This window comes from Ceratotherium simum, chromosome 3 (genome assembly GCF_057802395.1).
Source record: "Ceratotherium simum simum isolate JZ-2026a chromosome 3, ASM5780239v1, whole genome shotgun sequence".
NCBI classification, from domain to species: Eukaryota; Metazoa; Chordata; class Mammalia; order Perissodactyla; family Rhinocerotidae; genus Ceratotherium; species Ceratotherium simum.
This window is the reverse complement of record NC_141902.1, coordinates 42,189,422-42,204,361: the sequence shown is the minus strand read 5'-3', so window position 1 is coordinate 42,204,361 and position 14,940 is coordinate 42,189,422.

Here is a 14,940-nt window from a genome sequence, read left to right as displayed (position 1 = left end):
AAAGGAAATCCTGCCATTTGCAATAACATGGATGGACCTTGAGAGTATTATGCTAAGTGAAATAAGTCAGACAGAGAAAGACAAACACTATTTGATCTCAATTATATGAGTAATCTAAAAAAACTGAACTAATAGATAACAGAGAACAGATTGGTGGTTGCCCAAGGTGAAGGATCGGGGCTGGGAGAAATGGGTGAAGATGGTCAAAAGGTAAAAACTGCCAGTTATAAAATAAATAGGTTCTGGGAATATAATGTACAACATGGTGACCAAAGTTAACAATAATGTATTGTATAGTTGAAAGTTTCTAAGGAAATAAATTTTAAAAGTTCTCATCACAAGAAAAAAAATTGTAACTATGTGAGGTGATGAATGTTAACTAAACTTATTGTAATCATTTTGCAGTATATACACATATCAAATCATGTTGTACATCTAAAACTAATTTATATGTCAGTTATATCTCAATAAAACTGAAAAAATGCATTACATATCACAGTACTATGTACATAGCAATAGCCCATTTATTTATTGATGTACTTCTTATCCTGCTTTGAAATATTATTTGGGTCTATGTATACACTATGTAAGTATATGTAATTCAAGGAACATTCGTTAAGGCTATTTGGTTTTAAGACACATTTAACTAATTAAAGCAAAACAGAAATTTATTAAAAGATCATAGGTTTGTTTCTCAGTCAGAAACCAGAAAGGGATTAGAACCTCAGGAGCATAGGTCATATATCAGTTAGTCATGACCCCAGCAGGAAATAGAAGGCACTCTCAAAAGGCATAATTGGCCTATTTACAAAGGGTTAAGGACAGAGTTAAGGGAAACTAATAAGGCAAGGTGAAGCTCCTTAATCACTCTGGAAATAAATACTACAACCTCTCTGCCTACCTTTTGTTCTCCTAATGATACTTCACATTGGCCAACCCCTCCCTGGAAACCAGAGGGCAAGAGAATCACAGTTGAATCAAACGGAGATCAGCCTCCTGGGAAACAAAGCAAGGAGGAGAAAGGTGAAGAGTGGATCCAGAAGGGAAAAGTGAAAATCATCCCTGCTAGCATTCTCTCTTCATACCACATTTCCACAAAAATGGGGAAGAATGAAGAATCTAAACAGAAAAAGAAATCAGATTGGCTTTTTGGCTTCTCCATCCACATACAGAAGGAAGACAGCCACTCTGTAGCTCCCAGGTTTACATATCCTCTGGTCAGGAGATGAGCCCTATCTCTTAGTGGTGTCCACCTCAACTACCACAACACAAATTCCTGAGAGCGAATGTTGGCCAAGCTTCAGACAGGTATTTACTTCTCATTCAATCACATGTGACTGAGGGATGACTGCCAAATGACTCAACCCACGATATTAGCAAAACTTTCAAAGACCCAGGGCAGCACAGACATCTCCAGGGAATTCTGCAACTGAATCCTAGGGACACATATTTAAAAAGCAATGTGCTCAACTTGTAGTCATGGTGATCAAGTCACCATGAGTTCATAAGGAGAAAAATAAACTGAAAATAAGGGCTTACCTATTCTCTGGTCCCTATCATTAAGGCAGCAAAGTGTGATGCTCACCCTATTAGGCCCTAATGCACTGAACAGATTAACCAATCTAAAAGGAACATTTTCATTTACCAGCAGAACTCAGTGTTAAAAATGTACTTGGGTACTGTTTCTGTTTATGTGCCTCAAACTTTGCCTCAGGCTCATTGAACACTGTTCAATGAAAAGAGCATCTCCGAAATATTTCAAGACGAAATTTCAACCTTAGAAAATGTATTGAAAACTCTAAGAAAACTGAGAAGAAAGGGTGTGCCTGAAATTCTGCCTCCACTGTGGAAAGAGCAAGAGATTCTTTTATCATACTATTGCCCCAAGATATACTAGTAATGAACATTACAGGAATCTAGTATCATTTATGCTACAGAGTTCCTTGTTCCCAAATGTATGTATGTTAAATTGAAAATAATGAAAGAACAAGAAATTGTTCCTTCTAACAGATCAACTCTACTTTAAATAACAAGACAATCCGAAACCCCTATTCCTTGTATTCCTGAGTGGTCATTAGCATAGAAATTGTGTGCTGCCTCTAACATGTATATAGTTCTCATTTTTTAATTTAATTTCCTTAAAATGAAATAAGGTATCCTGAAATTAACTTATGCTTTGGAGTCAGACTTGGACTCAAATTCTGGATCTGCCGCTTAATTGTTAGGTGACTGACTTAGCCCAGGTCAGAAAGCAGAACCTAGGGGAAGGATTAAAGTGGTAACATCTTATTTGGGCGATGCAAGACCATGTTGGTGAGAATGAAGAGGAAAGAATGAGCAATGTGTGATGTGATATGTTACCAAGCTAGCGACTACTCAAAACAAGCTGTGAAAAGAAAAGGAAGTAAAGCAAGAGATATATTCCCTTGGCACACACATACATACACGTATACACACAAACTAGAAAGGTTACAAACTAAAAACAAAAATTAGAGTAGTTCACTGAAGGTGGGGGGAAAGGGTGGAAATTTTGGAATGCATGCTCATCTTCCATCTTTCATTTCCCATCAGTCAATATTTATCCCATAGGAAGTTAACTCCTCTCCACTTCTAGGTAGTGTCAGTTGACTCCAGCAGTCACTCAGGAGGCATATCTCATGTCCCACGGTGTGTGTTTCATCTTATATTAGTATTCCATTGCTGCGTAACAAATTACCACAACTTAGCTTCTTAAAACAATACACTTATTATCTCAGTTTCTGTGGGTCAAAGTAATTATCTCATAGTTTCTGTGGTTCCTCTGCTCAGTGTGTCATAAGACTGAAATCAAGGTGTCAGCCAGCTGCACTCTTCTCTCAAGACTTGATTAGGGAAAGATCTACTTCTAGGATCTCTTCACTTTTTGACAGAATTCATTTCTTTGTGGCCGTATGACTGAGGTCTGTTTTCTTGCTAGCTATTGGTGGGGGACCACCTCAGTTCCTCGAGGCCTCTCTTGGGTCTCTGCCATGTCACCCTCCTCACAGCATGGCAGTCTGCTCCTTCAAGGCCAGCAGGAGAAGCATCTCTGATGCCCTACCTTCTCTTCAAGGACTCCCCTGATTAGGTCAAGCCCACATAGAATATTCACAGGTTCTGCCCACACTCAAGAGGAGGGTATAATACAGCGCATGTATGTCAGGGGCAGAATCTTTGAGTCATCTTAGAATTCTGCCTGCCACAATTCAATTCTAAAACAAGAAGGGTGGCCAGATGTTGCTGGGGCATCCAACAAGAGAGAAAAGAGGAAATCAAGGGACACTGATGACACATATAAGGTTTTTATTCCAATACATTGACCTTGGTCAATTTTCTCTACTATTTTTTCCATGGGAAAATTGAAGCTAAAAATTTATATTATTTGGTGGAAGTATTACATTAGGGTGCATATTAGCTATCATTTATTCCTATTTCCTCTGTGCCAGACACTAAGCTATGCACTCCACATGCATTCTCATTTAACTTTCCATGTTGACAAACCAGTGAGTTTGGTCTTCAAAACCTCATTTTGCAGATGAGGTTATCTATCTTGTTCTTACTACCTACACATCATGTAACACTTAGCACAATGTCTCACATAAAAGCATATTTAAAATGGTGGGAGAGTGACATCAGCATCATAGCAATATGAGTCATTCCCTTTGTCTCTCCCCTCTAAATTACAAGCAGTAGAACATCCATAGATCAACAAAGGATCCTCTGCACAGCACACCAGGATGCCAGAGATCCATACATCTGTACATCTGAAGGTAGGTGAACTGGACCTTGTGGAAGTGGTGGAACCAGGGGAGCAGTGGAGGCAGTGGTTCCCAAGACTGGAGGCTCCAGGAACCACTGCAACACCTGTGACCCAGCCCACCCTCCAGCAGTGGTGCCTGTGACCCCAGCCCTCCCAGCAGTGGGGTCTGCCTCCAAGACCATGGTGCCCCAGCAGCAACAGTAGCTCCCGTGACCTGCGGTTCCAGGAACTGCAGCAGTGTCCAAGACCAGAGGCTTCAGGAACTGCAGCAGCACCTGCAATTGGACGCTCCAAGAGCCCGAGAAGCACTTGCAACCCAGACCCCCCCACCCAGCAGCAGCCATGGCCTTTGCAACCCTGGCCCTCCCTGCAACAGGGACTACATCCAAGACCTCTGTGCCCACAGAGGCAGCAACAGCAGTACTCATGACCTGAGGCTCCAGGAACCATGGCAGGACCTGTGACCAGGTTCCCTCCCACACCACCCATGGCAGTGGTGGCAGTGCCTGTGACCCCAGTCCTCCCAGTGGCAACAGCTTGAACTCAGTGCCCCAGGCAGTAGTGGTGCCAGCACCCCCAGAAAACCTGGCAGCAGCAGCAGACGTGGTACACACAACTCTGGGCCCCTAGCCACAGCAATGTCCAAGGCCAAATGAAACCAGGCAGCAGCATTGCTGGTGGAGCCCATGACCCTGGTTCCCCCAACCACAGAAGCACCTACAATGTGGCCTCTATCCCCCACACTGGCGGTGCCTGCAAACCTGACAACCCCAGATGTAGTGGAGGTGTCCACAACCCCAATTCCTGCCCCACCTTGCCCCTTCCCCCACTGCAATGGTGGAGCCTGCAACCCAGGCAACCTTGGAAGCAGCAGAGGCACTTGCCAGCCTGGTAACTGTGGTAGCAACACCTGCGACCACAGCAACACCAGCAGCAGCAAGGCACCAGCAACCTCAGAGGCACAGAGAGCAAAAATGAGGGCACCGATGACACCCTTGCAAAAGGCAGTAGAGGATAGAAAGCACTGGCTCTCAAATATAACCAGGGGTAGCTCAGAATCAAAGTAAACAAAATCCTACCCAAATAATAAAGGTGTTCACTACTACAAATGCACCATCAGAGGAAAAACTCATCAAGCACCATGAAATATTATAGTAATATGGCATCATGAAAAGAAAATGACAATTCTGCAGACATCAAACTTGAAGTCATGGAATACTGTGATCTAACTGATAGAGAATTCAAAATAGCTGTCATGAAGAAACTCAACAAGCTACAAGAAAACTTAGAAAGACAGTTCAATGAGCTCAGGAATAAAATTAATGAATAGAAGGAGTACTTTACCAAAGAGATTGAAACTCTAGAGAAAAAACGAACAGAAATTCTGGAGCTCAAGAACTCAATAAATAAGATGAAGAATACAATAGAGAAAGCATCAGATACAGAGCAGACCATATGGAAGAGAGAATTAGTGAGCTCAGAGATATAAATCTAGAAATGATTCAGATGAACTCAGTTTTTTTAAAAAAATGAAGAAACTCTACAAGAAATATCTTATTCCATTAGAAAAAGGAACCTAAGGATAATGGGTATCCCAGAAGGAGAAGAGAGGGAGAAGGGAGCAGAGAGCTTATTTAAAGAAATAATAGCCATGCTGAGGCAGCGTACCACATACAGCAACTAGAAGGATGTGCAACTATGACACGCAACTATCTACTGGGGCTTTGGGGAGAAAAGGGGAAAAAAAGGAGGAGGATTGGCAATAGATGTTAGCTCAGGGCCGGCCTTCCTCAGCAAAAAGAGGAGGATTGGCATGGATGTTAGCTCAGGGCTGATCTTCCTCACAAAAAAAAAAAAAAAAGAAGAAAGAAAGAAATAATAGCTGAGAACTTCCCAAACCTGGGGAAGAAACTGAATATACAAGTTCACGGAGCTAATAGAACACCTAATTATCTCAGTGCAAAAAGACCTTCTCCAAGACACATTATACTAAAACCGTCAAAAGTCAATGATGAAGAAAGAATTGTAAAGGCAGCCAGAGGCAAAAAGACAGTAATCTACAAAGGAACCCCCATTAGGCTATCAGCAGGTTTCTCAGCAGAAACTATACATATCAGGAAAAAGTGAAATGACATATCCAAAATATTGAAAGATTAAAACTTCCAGCCAAGAGGGCCGGCCCTGTGGCTTAGTGGTTAAGTATGCATGCTCTGCTACTGGCGGCCCAGGTTTGGATCCTGGGTGCACACCAACGCACCGCTTCTCCGGCCATGCTGAGGCCGCGTCCCACATACAGCAACCAGAAGGATGTGCAACTATGACATACAACTATCTACTGGGGCTTTGGGGGAAAAAAAGGAGAAGGATTGGCAATAGATGTTAGCTCAGAGCCGGTCTTCCTCAGCAAAAAGAGGAGGATTAGCACGGATGTTAGCTCAAGGCTGATCTTCCTCACTAAAATAAAATAAATAAAATAAAATAATAAAATAATAAATAAATTAAAATAAAATAAAATAAAATAATAAATAAAATAAAATAAAACTTCCAGCCAAGAATACTCTATCCAGCAAAGTTATCCCTCAGATATGAAGGAGAAATAAAGACTTTTCCAGATAAACAAAAGCTGAGGGTGTTCTCTACTACTAGCCCTGTATTACAAGAAAAGTTGAAAGGAGCTTTTCTAAAGATATGAAAAGGGAAAAGTACATAAACTTTGAGTAAGGTGATAAATAGACAGAACCAGAAAATTGCAAAGCTATTACAGAATATTGTCTTAAACACTTAATTATAGCATAAAGGTTAAAAGAGAGAAAAAGCATTAAAAATAACTAAAGCTAACTCAATACGGTAATGAACTCACAACACAAAAAGTGATAATTTGTGACAACACAAACATAAAAGGAGAGGAGGAAAAGGATGGAATCTGCATAGGCAAATGAAGATAATACACTATTAGCAGAAAAAGGACTATTTTACCTATGAGATGTTGTATACAACCTCATGGTAACAACAAAACAAATTCTAGAGCAGACAAACGAAACATAAAAAAAGAGGAAACTGAGAAAAATATCATAGAAAACTACCAAACTAAAATGGCAGACAGAAACACAAAGGAAAAGAAACAATGGATATAGAACAACCAGAAAACAAAAGATAAAATGGCAGTGGTAAGTCTTCATATATCAATAACCACCCTAAACGTAAATGGACTAAACTCACCAAACAAAAGGCACAGAGTGGGTGCATGGATTGAAAAACAAGACCCGGCTGTATGCTGCCTTCAGGAGACTCATCTCAGCTCTAAAGACAAATATAGGCTCAAAGCGAAGGGGTGGAAGATGATACTCTAAGAAAATGGTAGCCAAAAGAAAGTGTGTGTAGCCATATTTATGCCAAAATAGACTTCAAGCAAAAAAGGTAACAAGAGACAAAGATAGATATTATATAATGATAAAAGGGACAATCCATCAAGAATACACAATGTTCATTAATATATATATGCATCAAAATATATAAAGCCACTATTATCATACCTAAAGTGAGAAACTGATAGCACTACAATAATAGTAGGGAACTTTAATACCCAGTTACATCAATGGATAGATCATCCAGACAGAAAGTCAACGAGGAAACATTGGCCTTTAATGACACATTAGACCAGATGGACTTAATAGACATATACAGAACATTCCATCCAAAAACAGCAGAATACATATTCTTCTCAAGTGCACATGCAACATTCTCAAAGATAGACCATATGTTGGGACACAAAATAAGTCTCAATAAATTTAAGAAGATTGAAATTATATCAAGTATCTTTTCCAACCACAAGAGTCTGAATCTAGAAATCAACTATAAGAAGAAAACTGGAAAAATCACATATATGGGGACATTAAACAACAAGCTACTGAACAACTATTCAGTCAAAGAAATCAAAGGAGAAATAAAAAAATACATGGAAACAAATGAAAATGAAAATATGACATACCAAAATCTATGAGGTACAGCAAAAGCAGTACTAAGAGGGAAGTTTATAGCAATACGGGCCTACCTCAAAAAAACAAGAAAAATCACAAATAAACAATTAAACATTACACCTAAAGGAACAAGAAAAAGAAGAATAAATGTAGCCCAAAGTCAACAGAAGGAATGAAATAATAAAAATCAGAACAGAAATCAATGAAATAGAGATTAAAAAGACAATAGAAAAGATCAATGAAACTAGGAGCTGGTTCTTTAAAAAGATAAAAGTGACAAAACTTTAGCTAGACTCACTGAGAAGAAAAAGAGAGGGCTCAAATAAATAAAATCAGAAATGAAGGAGAAGTGACAACAGATACCACAGAAATACAAAGGATCATAAGAGACTACTACAAACAGCTAAATGCCAACAGATTAGAAATTCTAGAAGAAATGCACAAATTCTTAGAATCATCCAATGTTCCAAGACTGAACCAGAAGAGATAGAAAATCTGAATAGACTGATCACTAGTAAGGAGATTGAAACAGTAATCAAAAACCTCCCAAAAAACACAAATCCAGGGGCCCGCACAGTGGCATAGTGGTTAAGTTCATGCACTCCACTTCAGCAGCCCTGGGTTCACAGGTTCAGATCCTGGGCACGGACCCACACACTGCTCATCAAGTCATACTGTGGTGGCATCCCACATACAAAAATAGAGGAAGATTGGCAACAGATGTTAGCTCCTGGCCAATCTTCCTCCTCCCCCCCCAAAAAAAAAGATCCAGGACCAGAGAGCTTCACTGGTGAATTCTACCAATCATTCAGAGAAAATTTAATACCTATCCTTCTCAAACTCTTCCAAAAAATTGAAGAGAAGGAGACACTTCTTAGCTCACTTTATGAGGCCAACATTACCCTAATATCAAAACCAGAAAAGGGCAACACAAAAAAAGAAAATTACAGGCCAATATCTCTGATGAACATGGATGCAAAAATTCTCAACAATAAAAACTGAATACAATAATACATTAAAAGGATCATACACCATGATCAAGTGGGACTCATTCCAGGGATGCAAGGATGGTTCCACATCCACAAATAAATCAACATCATACACCACATTAACAAATTAAAGGATAAAAATCATATGATCTTCTCAATAGATGCAGAAAAAGCATTTGACGAGATTCAACATCCATTTATGATAAAAACTCTCAAGAAAATGAGTGTAGAAGGAAAGTACCTCAACATAACAAAGGCCATATATGACAAACTCAGAGGTAACATCATACTCAATGGTGTAAAATAGAAGCTTTTTTTCTAAGATCAGGAATAAGACAAAGGTGTCCACTCTTGCCACTCTTATTCAGCTTAGTATTGGAAGTCCTAGCCAGAGCAATTAGGCAAGAAAAGGAAATAAAAGGTATCCAAATTGGAAAGGAACAAGTAAAGCTGTCACTGTTTGCAGACAATATGATTTTATATACAGAAAACCCTAAAGACTCCACCTAAAAACTATTAGAAATAATAAAAGAATACAGTAAACTTACAGAGTACAAAATCAATATACAAAAATCTGTTGCATTTCCATACACTAATAGCAAACTATCAGAAAGAGAAACTAAGAAAACAATCCCGTTTACAATTGCAACAAAAAGGATAAAATACCTCAGAATAAACTTAACCAAGAAGGTGAAAGACCTGACCTGTACACTGAAAACTGTAAGACATTACTGTAAGAAACTGAAGAAGACACAAAGAAATGGAAAGATATCTGTGCTCATGGATTAGAAGAATTAACATTGTGAAAATGTCCACATTACCTAATGCATTATACAGATTCAATGCAATCCCTATTAAAATCTCAATGGAATTTTTCACAGAAATAGAACAAAAAAGTCCTAAAATTTTTATGGAACCACACAAGACCCCAAATAGCCAAAAAAATCCTGAGACAAAAACCAAGCCAGAGGTATCACACTACCTGATTTCAAACTATACTACAAAGCTATAGTAACCAAAAATATATGGTATTGGCAGAAAAACAGAAACACAGATCAAGGGAAAAAAATTGAGAGCCCAGAAATAAACCCAGTCAAATATGGACAACTAATTTACAACAAAGGAGCCAAGAACATACAATGGAGAAAGGAAAATCTCTTAAATAAATGATGTTGGGAAAACTGGACAAACACATGCAAAAGAATGAAACTAGAACACCATCTTATACTATACTCAAAAATTAACTCAAAATGGATTAAAGACTTGAATGTAAGACCTTAAACCATAAGACACCTAGAAGAAAACATAGGCAGTAAGCTCTTTGACATTGGTCTTAGCAGTATCTTTTTGCATATCATGTCTCCTTAGGCAAAGGAAACAAAAGTAAAAATAAACAAATGTGACTACATCAAACTAAAAAGCTTCTGCATGGCAAAGGAAACCATCAATAAAACAAAAAGACAATCTAACAAATGGGAGAAGATATTTGCAAATCATCTATCTGATAAGGGGTTAATACCCAAAATACATAAAGAACTCATACAACACAACAACAAAATGACAAACAATCCAATTAAAAAATAGGCAGAGGATCTGAATAGACATTTTTTCAAAGAAGACACACAGCCAATAGGCATGAAAAGATGCTTAATATCACTAATTATTTGGGAAATACAAATTAAAGCCACAATAAAGTATCATCTCATGCCTGTTAGAATGGCTAATATCAATAAGACAAGAAATAACAAGTGTTGGAGGGAATATGGAGAAACAGGGAACCCTCATGCACTGTCAGTGGGAATGTAAATTGCTGCAGCCATTATGGAAAACAGTATGGAGATTACTCAAAAAATTAAGAACTACCACGTGATCCAGCTATTCCATTTCTGGGGATTTATTGAAAGAATATGAAAACACGAATTCAAAAAGATACATGCACCCCTATGTTTACTGCAGCATTATTTATAATAGCCAAGATATGGAAACAACCTAAGTGCCCATTAACTGATGAATGGGTAAAGAAGATGTGGGATATATATACAAGTATATATAGACAATGGAATACGACTCAGCCATCAAAAAAGATAAAATCTTGCCATTTGTGACAACATGGATGGAGCTTTGGGGCATTATGCTAAGTGAAATAAGTCAGATGGAGAAAGACAAATACTGTATGATTTCACTCATATGTGGAATATAAAAAACAAAACAAAATGAACGAACAAAATAAAACAAAAACGAACTCATAGAAGTAGATAACAGTTTGGTGGTTACCAGAGGGGAAGGGGGCTGGGGTTAGGACAAAATGGATAAAGGGGGTCAATTGTACAGTGATGGATGAAAACTAGAATTTTGGTGGTGAGCACACTATAGCATATACAGATGTCGAATTATATCGTGCACCTGAAACCCATATCATGTTATAAACCAATGTTGCCTCAATAAATAAATGGGTTGTGTAAAGAGTTGTATATGACTTTTAGTGAATCATACTTTTATATTTGTATAAAATTTAAGCAATACGGACCAAGGAATATCCCCATGCCTCCCTCATAAATGAAAGAATTAGTCAACACACATAAAAACTTCTGTAAAATCAAAAATATCTTTGGCTGCTTGTGTTATTATTTTAATTATTGAACTTCAATGAAGGAAATAAAAGCTTAACTTCACTGAGCAAGCATGTATGTGTGGGTTCATGCATGTGAGTGTGCGTGCATGTGACTGTTTGAAACTACAAAATATGTACTATCTTTATATGTAGAGCTAGGTACAAGAAAGTCTTGTTTTCCCCTTAATCCTACCTGAACTGCAGAACAAACTACTTACAGCATTACTTTCAAAAGAATTAATAACATGTAACTTCCACAAATGCAAATTCAAAATTAGAAATTTGTCTTTTGTTTCCTTTTAATTATAGAGCTGCTGTTATCCCCACCCATCATCCCCTGCCCCCGTCAGGGATTTTTGTTTTTTTAACCAGTCATCTTCCTATTCCTCTCTATCTCCTTTCTTCTCCTAACCTTTGCTGTTGTCACAAAAATGAAAGCAAACAAAACACTAAAATGACCAGTTATAGTAATGAGATACAATGACCAATTTTACTTTAGCAATTTCCTACCAGAGAGAGGACTATTACAATCCGGTGCCCTTTAGTCATTTTTAAGTGAATGTATCAAGTCTCCAAACAGAACATATACAAAATGGAACCTATGAAATTCAACTGTATCTGTCACTTTTGGCTAAATTATGCTGTGATAACAAACAAGCTCTCAAAAATCTCAGTGTACTAAAACAGCAGAGGTTTCTTTCTCACTCACTTTGCATTTTCATCATGAGTCAGCTGTGATTCTGCTCCATGTATCTTGATGTCAAGGCCCAGACTGATGGAGCAGCCCCTAACTAGAATATTTCTCATCTTGTGGGAGAGGAAAAAGGGGCCAAGTAGCAGACCATGCAATAACTCTTAAAGCTTCTGTTCAGAAGTGACACACATCATTTTCACATTGACCATTTCACTTCATTGCAATGTACATAGCCAGGCCTGATATCAAAGGAGTGGGTGGGGATACATAATCCTTCCTTAGGGGGAAGCAGCAAATATTTTGAACAGTAGAACCTACCATGCTAATTATGGTATATTATATTTATAGCATATTAACACTATAAAGGTAAAATACTCCACCACACTCAAGGTGGAAGTAACATCACATTTCTTTACATATTACCAATGAAATGATTTCCCAAATGAATGATTTTGGACTTTCCACTAATTTCAGTACATGGGATCCTTGAGCTCAGTCCACTCTTTTTAGATAAAATCCTGAATGATAATACAAGACACAGCCCAACAGCCCAAGGTACAACTTCTAGGAGCAACAGCTGTCTAACAACCATGGGATAAGACCTCTCTGTCTAGCATTATTGATCCATCTAGGGTCTTGCATGTCCAGCTGGTCATTGTGTATACAGTGTGGTCCGTTCAGAGACAAATCTTCTGGCAGCTTCACTCTCTCTATGGCAAGCTTATACATAGAAGACACTAAGACTCACAAGACAATTAATACCCAGCTTACCAATACATGGTAGCCAAACACTCTTGTGATCCAGCCACCTGTAAGGTGTTGTTTTCAGGCAGACTCAAGCCTACTTATAGAAGTTGGTAGTGTGGTTCTTTTCCAAGTCTGAGAAACCCAGTGTCACAGAAAGAGTAGTGATTTTCTTCAATCCTTGTAGCACTATTCCTTTCTGTCTCTAGAACAATACCTTTTAATTTTCAACGAGCCTTGTAGAAGATGCTGTTGTATACTACCCAAATTCCCCTTCAGGACTAAAGCACTCATTCTCCCAGCAACAAGGGGGGGGGGGTTGGCTACTGATGGCTAACAGCTGTGTCCCTATCCAGGCACTGCCCTTGACTGAAGGAAGCTGCAAATATTACTTTTCCTCCCCAGGGGGCAACCCATATGCAGTAACTGGTTGATGAGCTGGTACAAAAGACTGGCCCCTTACCTAAATTGGGAAATTGCTGAAAGGCCTCTTTTTAGAGTTTCCCACAATATTGGCTGAAGCTGCTATTGCAACTGCATTGCAGTTCAGCATCTTCCTTGGCCCAATTCCGCATACATTGTTCCCTGAAACATACTGATCTAGAGAGCACACCCAAATAAACATACTGCATGAAAATACCAGTGTTTCAGGTCTGTTTCCCAGGGAACCCCATCTACAACAGTTGTTACTAGAAATGATCCTACAAAGCAGACTCTCAAATGGATTTTAGAGCTCAATCACTTGCTGACCAGCTGGCAAAGGGGAGCCCCTACTGGTAGTAGGAGTATAGATAGCCCCTGGCTTGCTGCAGTGGTGCAATTGTTGAAAACTTTTATGGGCGATGAACCAGAACAGATGATCAGCGAAAGGGAATACACTGTCAGATGCAATATACAAGGCATTTGAGAGGTACAGGGGAAATAGCTGTTATAAGGATTATGGAATTGGTTGGCTGTTGCTGGATGCACTCAAAGCATTGAAGAAAGCAATGAAAGGCTGAGATCATAAATCACCAATTTAAGACAAAATGTGAAAGCCAGAGGCTCCTTGATAACATATAAAGAGACTCTTACCTCCTGCAGGCATAAAGCAGAAAAAAAAACTGAGGATAAAGCCCAGGCCTTAATTATAATAAAAGAATGGAAGAGCTCCAAAAGGGGTTGAATTCTTAACTTCAACGAGTCTTCTATTGCTAAGAGAGTAGATCTTAAAAGTTCTCGTAACAAAAAAAAATTGTAACTATATGTGGTGATGGATATTAACTAAACTTATTGGGGTCATTATTTCATGATATATACATACATCAAATCATTATGTTGTACACCTAAAACTAATACAATATTATGTCAATTGTATCTCAATAAAACTGAAAAAAAAGTCTTCTACTTCAAGATCAGGGCTCTGAGAAAGAGTCAACCATGAAGCATGGAATAGGGACATGTGGTCAAGGCACTCAAAAATCTTGAATCCCCTGATTCATCTAAAATTCATGGCCCTGCAGAAGTAGCCCATCCATTCCTCCATGTTAAAGACCCTCGTCCCTGAGGAGTCTGAAGAACCTAGAGTTGTGGAATAGGAAGCACAAATTCCCTAGGTGGAAAGCGGCCAGTTCCTACCTGCCTCTTCACTGATCTTTTTTCCCTGATCTTCCAACCTTTCTCTTTCCAGGCCCCCAAATAACCAACCAAGCCATCTTCCACTGTCCCTGGAAGTTCAGTTAAGCCACCTAGAGCAGCAGAGGTGCTAACCAAGGGTGAGGGGTTTATAGAATGGGAATTAGAAGAGAGAAATATCGAGTATCAGTTGTGTTGTGAAGACCAGCTACAGCAGCAGGGGCTGTAATTTATCCCATTAATTTTCTTTTTGTAAGTTTCTCCAGGAAAAGAAACTAACCAGGATCCTAGAGGACTTATTCACAGATGGTGTGAACTTACTATATGAAGCAAGTGGATCCAAGCAGCAAAAACAATGGACCCTATTGGATAAAGACCAAGGCACTTATTTCCCCAGCCACTGGAAATGCATCTGCTACTATAGATTCACAATTGTGCTCTGCCTGGAATTGCCCTCAGCTGAAGGCATCTGCTTTGACCAAGGTTATGCTCCCTCCTCATCTGATCCATCCCAGGGTACAAAGGCCTAGTCT